This window comes from Odontesthes bonariensis, chromosome 1 (genome assembly GCF_027942865.1).
Source record: "Odontesthes bonariensis isolate fOdoBon6 chromosome 1, fOdoBon6.hap1, whole genome shotgun sequence".
NCBI lineage: Eukaryota > Metazoa > Chordata > Actinopteri > Atheriniformes > Atherinopsidae > Odontesthes > Odontesthes bonariensis.
This window is the reverse complement of record NC_134506.1, coordinates 19820212-19830854: the sequence shown is the minus strand read 5'-3', so window position 1 is coordinate 19830854 and position 10643 is coordinate 19820212.

The window sequence follows — 10643 nt, the reverse complement described above, 5'->3', positions numbered from 1 at the left end:
TCCAGGAGACAACTGCTTACATTGAAATGATTCATTAAATAAGACTGCCACCCCTCCTCCTCTCCTGCTCACTCTGGCCTCGCTGATAAAACTGTAACCAGTTAAAAACATAAAATTCAGGGTGTGCTCAGTGATAAAATCATTAATTGAAAATGTTTTCCCAGCTAAAGACCTAACATGCACACAAGGTATGTTTACTTTATTAAATATCCTTTAGAGTGCAACTCTGGGTTTTGAATAGGCCACATTTCTCCTTCTGTCACCTAAAAGTACAGAAATGTTAAAATCTTCCAATAAACAGGGTCCCAGCTTGTCCTTGGAAAAGTCACGACTGCCATCCTCGCAGCCCGGACCCTTTATTCAGTGCCAACAACCTGCTGAATCTTTCCTCTCCTCCTCTGACGGGTGGTACAGGTCCACTGATGAATACAGCTGCATTCAGCGAGCTCACTGTGTTTAATAATCCAATTAAATGTATGCATTCCTCAAATAACTTTTGTCACAGCTGGGAGGCAGCAGTTACACTGTACTCTGTTGCTAAGATGCTTGGTTTGTTTTAAATCTGACAGCAAGGAAGGTTTGCTTCAACGGCTCAAGGCATTCGTAAACCATGCCTCAAATACGAGAAAATGCACACCTAGTTTCCAGACCACCATCTCATCGAGATTGTGGAGGCGTCAGCCAGGCTAACAAAACCCAGTCAACCACTGATATGTACAGTGCCTTGCGAAAGTATTCGGCCCCCTTGAACTTTTCAACCTTTTGCCACATTTCAGGCTTCAAACATAAAGATATAAAATTTAAATTTTTTGTGAAGAATCAACAACAAGTGGGACACAATCGTGAAGTGGAATGAAATTTATTGGATATGTCAAACTTTTTTAACAAATAAAAAACTGAAAAGTGGGGCGTGCAATATTATTCGGCCCCCTTACGTTAATACTTTGTAGCGCCGCCTTTTGCTGCAATTACAGCTGCAAGTCGCTTGGGGTATGTCTCTATCAGTTTTGCACATCAAGGGACTGAAATTCTTGCCGATTCTTCCTTGCAAAACAGCTCGAGCTCAGTGAGGTTGCATGGAAAGCGTTTGTGAACAGCAGTCTTCAGCTCTTTCCACAGATTCTCGATTGGATTCAGGTCTGGACTTTGACTTGGCCAGTCCAACACCTGGATACGTTTATTTAAGATTAAGATTAAGATTAAGATCCAATTTATTGGTTATGCATACACACGAAATTTGTCCTCCACTTTTTTTTTTTTTTAAATATTTTTTGGGGCTTTTTATGCCTTTAATGATGGGACAGTTGGAGAGAGACAGTAAGAAGAGAGAGGGTGGAAGACATGCAGCAAAGGGCCGTCCAGAGCGGGACTCGAACCGGGGCCAGCTGCTGCGAGGACTGTAGCATCTGCACATGGGGCGGCTGCTTAACCCACTACGCCACCGACCGCCCCAAAATTTGTCCTCCACTTTTAACCCACCCAGGGTGTGTTGACACACACATGCACAGGGTCACACACTCAGAGACAGATGCCAACCTGGAGCGGTGGGCAGCCATGAAGTGCCCAGGGAGCATGGGGGGTACAGTGCCTTGCTCAAGGGCACCTCAGCCGTGACAAGGAGGTGGACTGACACCGCTGCAGCTATCAGTTCCTCCAATCTTTCTTGAGTGGCGAGATTGGGAATTGAGCTGCCAACCTTCTGGTTATTGGACAACCAACTCTAACCACTGAACCACAGCTGCCCGTGTGAACCATTCCATTGTAGATTTGGCTTTATGTTTTGGATCATTGTCTTGTTGGAAGATAAATCTCCGTCCCAGTCTCAGGTCTCTTGCAGACTCCAACAGGTTTTCTTCCAGAATGGTCCTGTATTTGGCCCCATCCATCTTCCAATCAATTTTGAACATCTACCCTGTCCCTGCTGACGAAAAGCAGGCCCAAATCATGATGCTGCCACCACCATGTTTGACAGTGGGGATGGTGTGTTCAGGGTGATGAGCTGTGTTGCTTTTACGCCAAACATATCGTTTTGCATTGTGGCCAAACAGTTCGATTTTGGTTTCATCTGACCAGAGCACCTTCTTCCATATGTTTGGTGTGTCTCCCAGGTGGCTTGTGGCAAACTTTAAACGAGACTTTTTATGGATATCTTTGAGAAATGGCTTTCTTCTTGCCACTCTTCCATAAAGGCCAGATTTGTGCAGTGTACGACTGATTGTTGTCCGACTCTCTCACCTCAGCTGTAGATCTCTGCAGTTCATCCAGGGTGATCATGGGCCTCTTGGCTGCATCTCTGATCAGTCTTCTCCTTGTTCGAGATGAAAGTTTAGAGGGACGGCCAGATCTTGGTAGATTTGCAGTGGTCTGATACTCCTTCCATTTCAATATGATTTTTTGCACAGTGCTCCTTGGGATGTTTAAAGCTTGGGAAATCTTTTTATATCCAAATCCGGCTTTAAACTTCTCCACAACAGTATCTCAGACCTGCCTGGTGTGTTCCTTGGTCTTCATGATGCTCTCTGCCCTTTGAACAGAACCCTGAGACTATCACAGAGCAGGTGCATTTATACGGAGACTTGATTACACACAGGTGGATTCTATTTATCATCATCAGTCGTATGGGACAACATTGGATCATTCAGAGATCCTCACTGAACTTCTGGAGTGAGTTTGCTGCACTGAAAGTAAAGGGGCCGAATAATATTGCAAGCCCCACTTTTCAGTTTTTTATTTGCTAAAAAAGTTTGACACATCCAATAAATTTCATTCCACTTCACGATTGTGTCCCACTTGTTGTTGATTCTTCACAAAAAATTAAAATTTTATATCTTTATGTTTGAAGCCTGAAATGTGGCAAAAGGTTGAAAAGTTCAAGAGAGCCGAATACTTTCACAAGGCACTGTAATTCTGAAATGTGGGGGAAAAAAAGTGAATATTCTGTATTTTCACTGCTAAAACTTTTGCTAAAATGTGGATCTGAATTGGTCCAGTGTCTACAATAACAATAGTGGCTCAGTGCAACAATAAGTGGTTAACACAGCAAAGAAATTAAAAAGATGACCAAAAAAATCTATTTACAATTATCCATTTGTAAAGTGATTTGAAGAAAACTGAATTTCCACCCCTATTTCTTTGACTTTTTTCCAGTGGTAAGTTGCAGATGGAACAAAGCCCAGCAGAGTGTCACACACGCCTGTTCAGGATAAACAGGATGACATTTGTCCCCAGAGGATACTGTAGACTACTCAGAGACTTTTAAAATTTAGTTTGCACTCAGCTGCTCTATCAAGATGGGTTGTTAGTAATCAACAGTATTCCTTTGACACCATCATAATTGAAATATGAAATTTTGTGCAGCTCATCAACAAATACCAACAAAATGAATAGTATTCAATACTTTCTATTCATGTTTAAGACATATTATAGCATGTAAGATGCATATGGCATTATTTGTCAGTTTGTGCAAATATGGAGATCTATACATAGCACCGTGACTGTTTAGGCAGAGCTAATCATTGGGAAATGAAAAATACACGAGATTCACAAAACCTTTAGTTGGCAGAAGCTTGAGGGACTGTAAAAAAACAAAAACCTGTGATGTGAAAAGCACTTCATATTGCACATAACAAAAAGGTTTTCGGCGAAACTGAGCTTTACACCTAACCCCATTTTCAAGCATGTCGATAGCAGAATCATGATGTGGGGAGGCTTGAAGGAATCAAAGGACTCCTGAATAAAAGAGAAAATGAAAAATACACGGCACGAAAGGAAACCAACATTAGCCTGCCAAAGACTTGAGATCAATTCAGCCTTCTAATTGTGACTGCTAAGATTTCCACACTGGAATAACATCAGAGCAAGAGCATCAAAGCCCCAAAGAGGCCCATGTCAAAGCTCCCACTTAACTACCCCTTTAGACATCTATTAAACACTTACAAACTCATCCCTGTTCATCAAAATGAAATATTTGTTTTTTTTGTTTTTTTTTCCATGAAAACAATCCTGCATGCCTTAAAATTACTTGGATGCAACTCCGCACCTTTGCATTATTTAAATGCATGGATCTGTGGAAACGCAAATTAGCCCTGGCTCCATCTCCGCTGCTCGGCTGGAGCTCTGCTCAGAAGCTCCCAGTGAGCTCCCACTGGAAGTGCATTTATGCCCATAACTTATGAACCAAATACCTTATTTCTAAAAATGTGATGTCACTGGCTTCTTTGAATCAAGCAGTATTCAAATTAAAATGTTGTATTGTGCCCAATCTGTCATTTTTTAGTAAAGGTTTCTAAATTTCACCACGATTGGCATGGATGATCAAAGCTGTTTGTCCAATACGGTCGATAGCCTTGAGTAATTACATTGACAGCTGCTTTGGATAGACGTGTTGTAAAATTAGCGCTTCCTGTGTGGATAGCAGAATAAACAGGTCGATCCAAAGTGTGAACAAGACGATGATGCAAATAGCAAGCTCTTTAGAAAACATCATGTAGCGCTTAATTTCAGTATATATTTTTAATTGTGACAATTAATAAAATTAATTCAACAAAGATTAAAAGACAAAACGTTTTTACATTTGTTTAAATCTACAAGTTGAAAATACTAATGTCCTTGTATGATGTGAACTTGAAAGGAAGCCTTTAAATACATCTAAAAAACAAGACATTTAGTGGAAATTGAGATTGATTTTAAAATAGTATATGGTGCAATATATATTTGATTTACACTGCTCTTGAGGTATTGCAGAGCAGATATGCAGGTCCTAAATAATTTGCACCAAATGCTAAAAAAAGGGGTAAAAACATACGAATGGACAGTAAAGCGGATGTGAAGCAGATGGGATTATGTAACTGTTGAGTGCTGCAGGTGCGGTCTGAGGTGCTTGTTTGCCTGAAGGAGGAGGAATGGCAGCTGCGAGCCTGTCAGCTCAGGTCAGCTAAAGAGGCATAAATGTTCTTCCTGAATCTTCGTGATGACGTGATGTTATTTGTGTGGAGTTCTCTCCTGCCAAAAGTGAACATGGCAAAATAAAACTGGAAGAAGTGCTCGAGTAAAAGATTTCAAAAATATTATTTGCATAGGTTTCAATGATGTTGCCCATTTGTTCATTTAGATGCATTAGTGTGCAATAAAATCTAAATCAATGACACTTCCTGTAAAAAACATAATTAAATAAATTTTTGCCATATTATCTGAAGTGTACCCTAAATAAAGTATTGCTTTTGAATACACAGTGATTGAATGTGCTGGGCTCATCTGTTTACAATTTTTTGCCACTGTTAATAGTTAAATAAGTAGATAAATACGTTTACAAAAAGCAGAAAGTTACTTTTGCTTATTGTTTTTGTTTTGTTCCATTTCAGATAACTTTTAGTTTGAAGATCCTAGAGCTTGATATCTTGCTGGGGCTATAACTTATTTAGAGTAATGCTCTACAGGAAAAGTGGATGATGCAAATTTGGCTTCATAAAGATATGAATATTCTGACTCATGAATTGGTGTCTCATTCCTCCTTTAGGCAAAGTGCCCAGCTCTCTGAAAAAGCTCTTTTAGGTCTCAGTGGTCTTCATTTTGTAATGTACAAAAGAAACACCAGTTAACAGTGATGCCGGCCACACTGAGATCTAGAAGAACAAGAAACTTTTTAAGACAGCTGCTTGATGGATTGAAAGGTAAATCAAAGATCCACTTTTACAGTAAAAGACTTTGAGGTAGATTTAGAACACATTTACGCATGAATTTTAGTGGATCAACTTGAATGATCTCATTCATTTTTTGAATTTTGAATCCCATAACAGTAAGGCAATTTGTATAAATTACATCAGTGTGCTCAAAACTGTTCACCTGGATCTACCAACAAAAAAGATGAAGGTTTTGAGTTGTACACTGATTACATCTGCAGTTATGAGGGTGAGTAAGTATACCTGAAAACTGACTAAGTTTTTTTTTCTTTCTTTGTAGAGTTTTGCAAGATTAACATAGATATTATGGACAGAATGTGCATCTGTGCCTAGGAATCACCTTCACCTTGCATGCAGCAGACACAGTTTGTTCTGTGTTGGTCCAATCAATTCAATAATACATGTTGATTAACACCGAGGTGCTCTGAATGTGTTAGAAAAATTTAAATTCAAGAAAAGAATTTCAAAATATGGAGACATGAAATTTCAGTTTGGTAGATATGCAGAGTCAGAGGAACTGAACTAATTTTCATGATATTATATTGGAATTCGGCTGTAGACTTTTGTTGTGGGCTTGGTTCAACTGTGTAAAAATACAATGAAAAATACAGGATTCCTAGGAGGTAACAAAAAGCATTTAAAATCTTTGATGAATATCAGAGTAGATACTATACGAATTTGTCTTTTTTATTCTTTTGAAACAAAAAAAAAGTTTCTTAGAATATTAAAGGAATCTGAAATCATTACTCACTAAGCTATTCACATGAACAGAAATTTTGACCACAAATGGTTTAAACTTTTACATTTAAGTGTATGTCTGCCAACCAATTTAGTACCAACCATTCATATTTCAAGTAAGTTAAGCTAAGTATATGTGCTTGGTTACCAGGATGGATGGCAACCAGATGTAAGTTTCTTTTTACCACTGATTTATAAGTCTGCCTTTTGATGTGACTGTAAAATGTATTGTACTTTAAAGATGTCTCATATTTGAACACAAGTCTTGATTTCTTAAAATTGTAGTGGAGCCACTAACACTGTCAGAAGAGACAGCGCAGTGACAAAAGGACAACTCCACAGCACGCTATGCTGTAACTCCACAGTGGGGACTAGTGCCACCACACCCTCCTCATCTTTTATACATGACTGCACTCCAGGCAAACAAGAGCTGCAGAACACACGGATGACCAGTTGAAAGCGCTGACAATTCTTGTTATCATTTTCTGTCAAGGTGGATGTGCACAACAGGAAGTGTCTAAGCCAGTTCATGTAGAACAAATGAGATAAATGCACATTAAGAAATAGGTGCAGTCAGTCCAGTCCAGGACAGAGAGCTGCCTGTCCGCAGTGCCGTGTGACTGAAATGTGCAGAGCAGTGTCTGTCTGCAGAAGGCTGCTATGAAAGCTGGGGATGCCTCTGGCTACAGGAAGTCTCAGGTGTGCTGAAGGCAGGCAGAGTCATAAACCACACAGCACCCTGCCCAAAACAATTACCTCTGATGGGTGTACAGAACAAAACTAAAGAAAGACAGCTTCATTAATCTGGTTTCATTAGATTTTGAAAATACACGTCTTCTATTGAAAACATCTCAAGCAAAGATATTTTAAATAAATCACATTATCACTTTTATTTCAAACCAATAAAACATATCTTTAATTTGAAATTGAAAAAAAAACTGTTTTTAACTGTTGTTTTAATAGTTAATAGTTATATTTCATATGATTTCACTTTCTTTGTGCTTCACAAAATGTTGCCTGTTTTGAAGAAATAGAGATGAAAAATACAATTTAGCCAAATTAAGCAAAAAAAAAAAAAAAACCAGCAATAAGGACAGGTCCCCCTATGATAAATACAAAAACACATCAAATGAAAAGCTGCATGTTCTATGTTTGAAAATAATAATAAATTACTAGTACATTAATACATACAGGCTGCATGTGGTGTGGTGGTTAGCACTGTTGCCTCACAGCAAGAGGGTTCCAGGTTCAATCCCCACCCAGGGATGTGTGGAGTTTGCATGTTCTCCTGTGTATGTGTGGTTTCTTTCTGGGTACTCCAGCTTCCTTCCACTGTCCAAAAACATGCATGTTAGGTTAATTGGTGTCTCTGAAATTGTTCCTAGGACTCTGTGTGGCCCTGTGATGGACTGGTGACCTGTCCAGAGTGTACCTGGCCTCTTGCCCGATGACTGCTGGGATAAATGCTTATAGGATATTTTTTTTACCACTGGAATGTAAAGTTTAAATGTAATTTTCATTCTGTTCTGTTTATAAAATGTAGGTATTAAGACAAAAAGGACACATAACTCTCAGGAGTTGTTTCCCCAAATATTTCAGTTCCCCTGCTCCTATTTTTAACATTGTCCTATAGTTGTTTTAAGCTTTATTTTTTTTTATAACCCCCACTTCCGATAAAGTGAGCAACTCCCTCTTTGTCATGTGGTAAAGGCATATGGGACTTCAACTCTCATTAGCCCAAGACGGCGTGAAACATGCAGGCCGAAAGGCATCAGAGATAACTGCTGTTAAGCCCTGAATGTGACTGCTTTTTAGATATTAATGCCATAACTGTCTTGAATATACATGTGTATGATAGTTATGACTAAATCAAAAGCATGTTTGAGATACTGATCTGATCTTTAATGATAATCCGGGAGTTGCTTTTCCATTGGTGTTTATTGGGAATGAGTTTCGTATTTGTTTTAATAGATGTGACAGATAATAAATTCTTGAAGTTTGTGAAGTGCTTCCCACTGAAAAACGGATCCCATCAAGAGTATTAACTGCACTGTTATCCCAACGCTTTCCACAAACACAGTAAAACCCCTGTGATAAATATTTATGCAGCAACCTCTCTGCACGATGACTGGCTGCAGTGACAGAAACACTCCAGTTAGGTGCAATAGTAGGTTTATTGTGTAAACTGTGGATGAACTGTGCAGATGTGTGCATTCATAGCAGTCACAACATCAGTAGAGTCTTCAGGTAGACCTGACACCAGACCTACAACCTGTTTACTTGACTGAGGCTTGATCTGCTTGGCAGGTGGCATCGCTGTGGCCACACTGTGTTTATGGGTGAATAATCGAGCTGACTTATCTGGAAGGTGTGGGACTTGGCACTGCGGATGGATGATGACGGAGCCATTATTTTCATCCAACTCTCAATGGAGATTCTGCTCTTTTCTATTTTGCATGAGCAGCAAATTACAAACTTACATCAGTTTATTTTTATTTTTATGCACTTAATGCACAACACTTGTGCAGCATACTGGTTTAGAATATTTATGAGTGAGAGATTAGAAAAATGAGAACGGCAGTAAACAGAATAGCACTTAACTTTCACCTCATACTTTATGTAACCTTATTATATTCCGACCAGGTCAGGTACATTAATTGTCTCAAAGTCTTTAACGTAGGCATGCTGGTATTTTGGACCACTGTCCCATGCAAGATTCCTTTAACTGCAACAAGAAATCCTTTACTGTTTAAATTCCTCTACAACACTGCAATGGAATTAAACAATTAGCTTAAAGAATGAGCCATTCCTTGGTTGATTTGCTGGTGTGCTTTAAGATCTTTCCCTCCTTATCGGGTTGATAAAGCCACTCCAGTTTAGCTTAAACCTTTGGTCAAATGGTATCTCATTGTCTTCAAGCATTCTGTGATAGGATTCTGAATTCAAAGTTGAATCAGTGATTGCAAGCTGACTAGTCCCTCAGGCATTAGAGTAACTCCAACCATAACATTTTTGCCTCTTTGCTCAACATTCACTATATGATTGCTACTCTGAACATCTATCTTTGGCCTAAACGTGGGTGTAACTGTCTAAAGATCTGTATGATTCATCTGACCAGAATCAACCCAGCCTCATAGCGAAAGTTGAAATAGTCATAACCACAAAAAAAAAGAAAGAGTTCTCTGAAGAAAAACACAAAACTCAGATTCTTATTAGAACAGATGGGATGAAGGCATTCGAGGGATCAAGGTATTCCTTGTGCTGTATCATATTCTAGATAACTCCTTAGATGACTCCAGCGGATCTGTAGCGGACGTAGCTTGTTATTGTGGAGGAAACTCAGCATCGCAACACACCCCTCCCTGTCACCCCTCTCAGCCATCTCTGCCTTTGCCCTTTCCTCTGCTGAGCCAAAAACAGACACCAGCCACAGGTGGTCTCTGTGCTTTATTGGTCATGACACACATGTTTTGCCTTAAGAGCTTAGACAGACAATTAAAAATTAATTAGGACAGTGAAATGATAAAAGATAAATAATAAATAGGACAAAAAACAATGCATAACCTTGCTGAGGCTCCAAAGTTCTCTGACCTATCATCTACAATGCCTCTTGCTGGGAGCAGTATTTTTCATGTGTTTGTGTGGTAATGTTGTTGTGTGACAACAGCGCTGAAGGGTGTGTCTCGTATAAAAAAAAAATTCAAAGCTGTGGCCTCAGAAATCATTCAACAGAGGGGAAATGTATTGATCAGATCAAGTTATTCTAATTTTTACAGCACATTACAGAGGAACTGAAGTTAAGCTACTCGTTGAGCCATTTGACTCATGTAATCTTTCCTCAGACATTTGACCCCACCTACATTTTTCTGACTAACAAATAACCATCAGCGAAGCCTTTTGTTTACATGCAAATTTGCTTTTGCTATCGGTCTATTAGTACGAGTTCCCACGCAACAAAACAAATTTGCCATTTTCAGCCATGTCGTACACATTGTTCTGACACACTCTGCGTCACACATTGTTTTTGTTCCCCAAGCAGAGTCACTATTAAAAGTTTTCTTAATGCCTCCATACTGGCTGTGTCACAGGGTTGGAGTCCCATGTTTTATGCTCTCCCCATCACATAACAAAACAAAACACAACCATCATATTTGTGGATTGACTCACTGCTGACATATTCCTTTTCAACCCTGTTGCCAGACACAAACAAAGCAAATATATATTTGG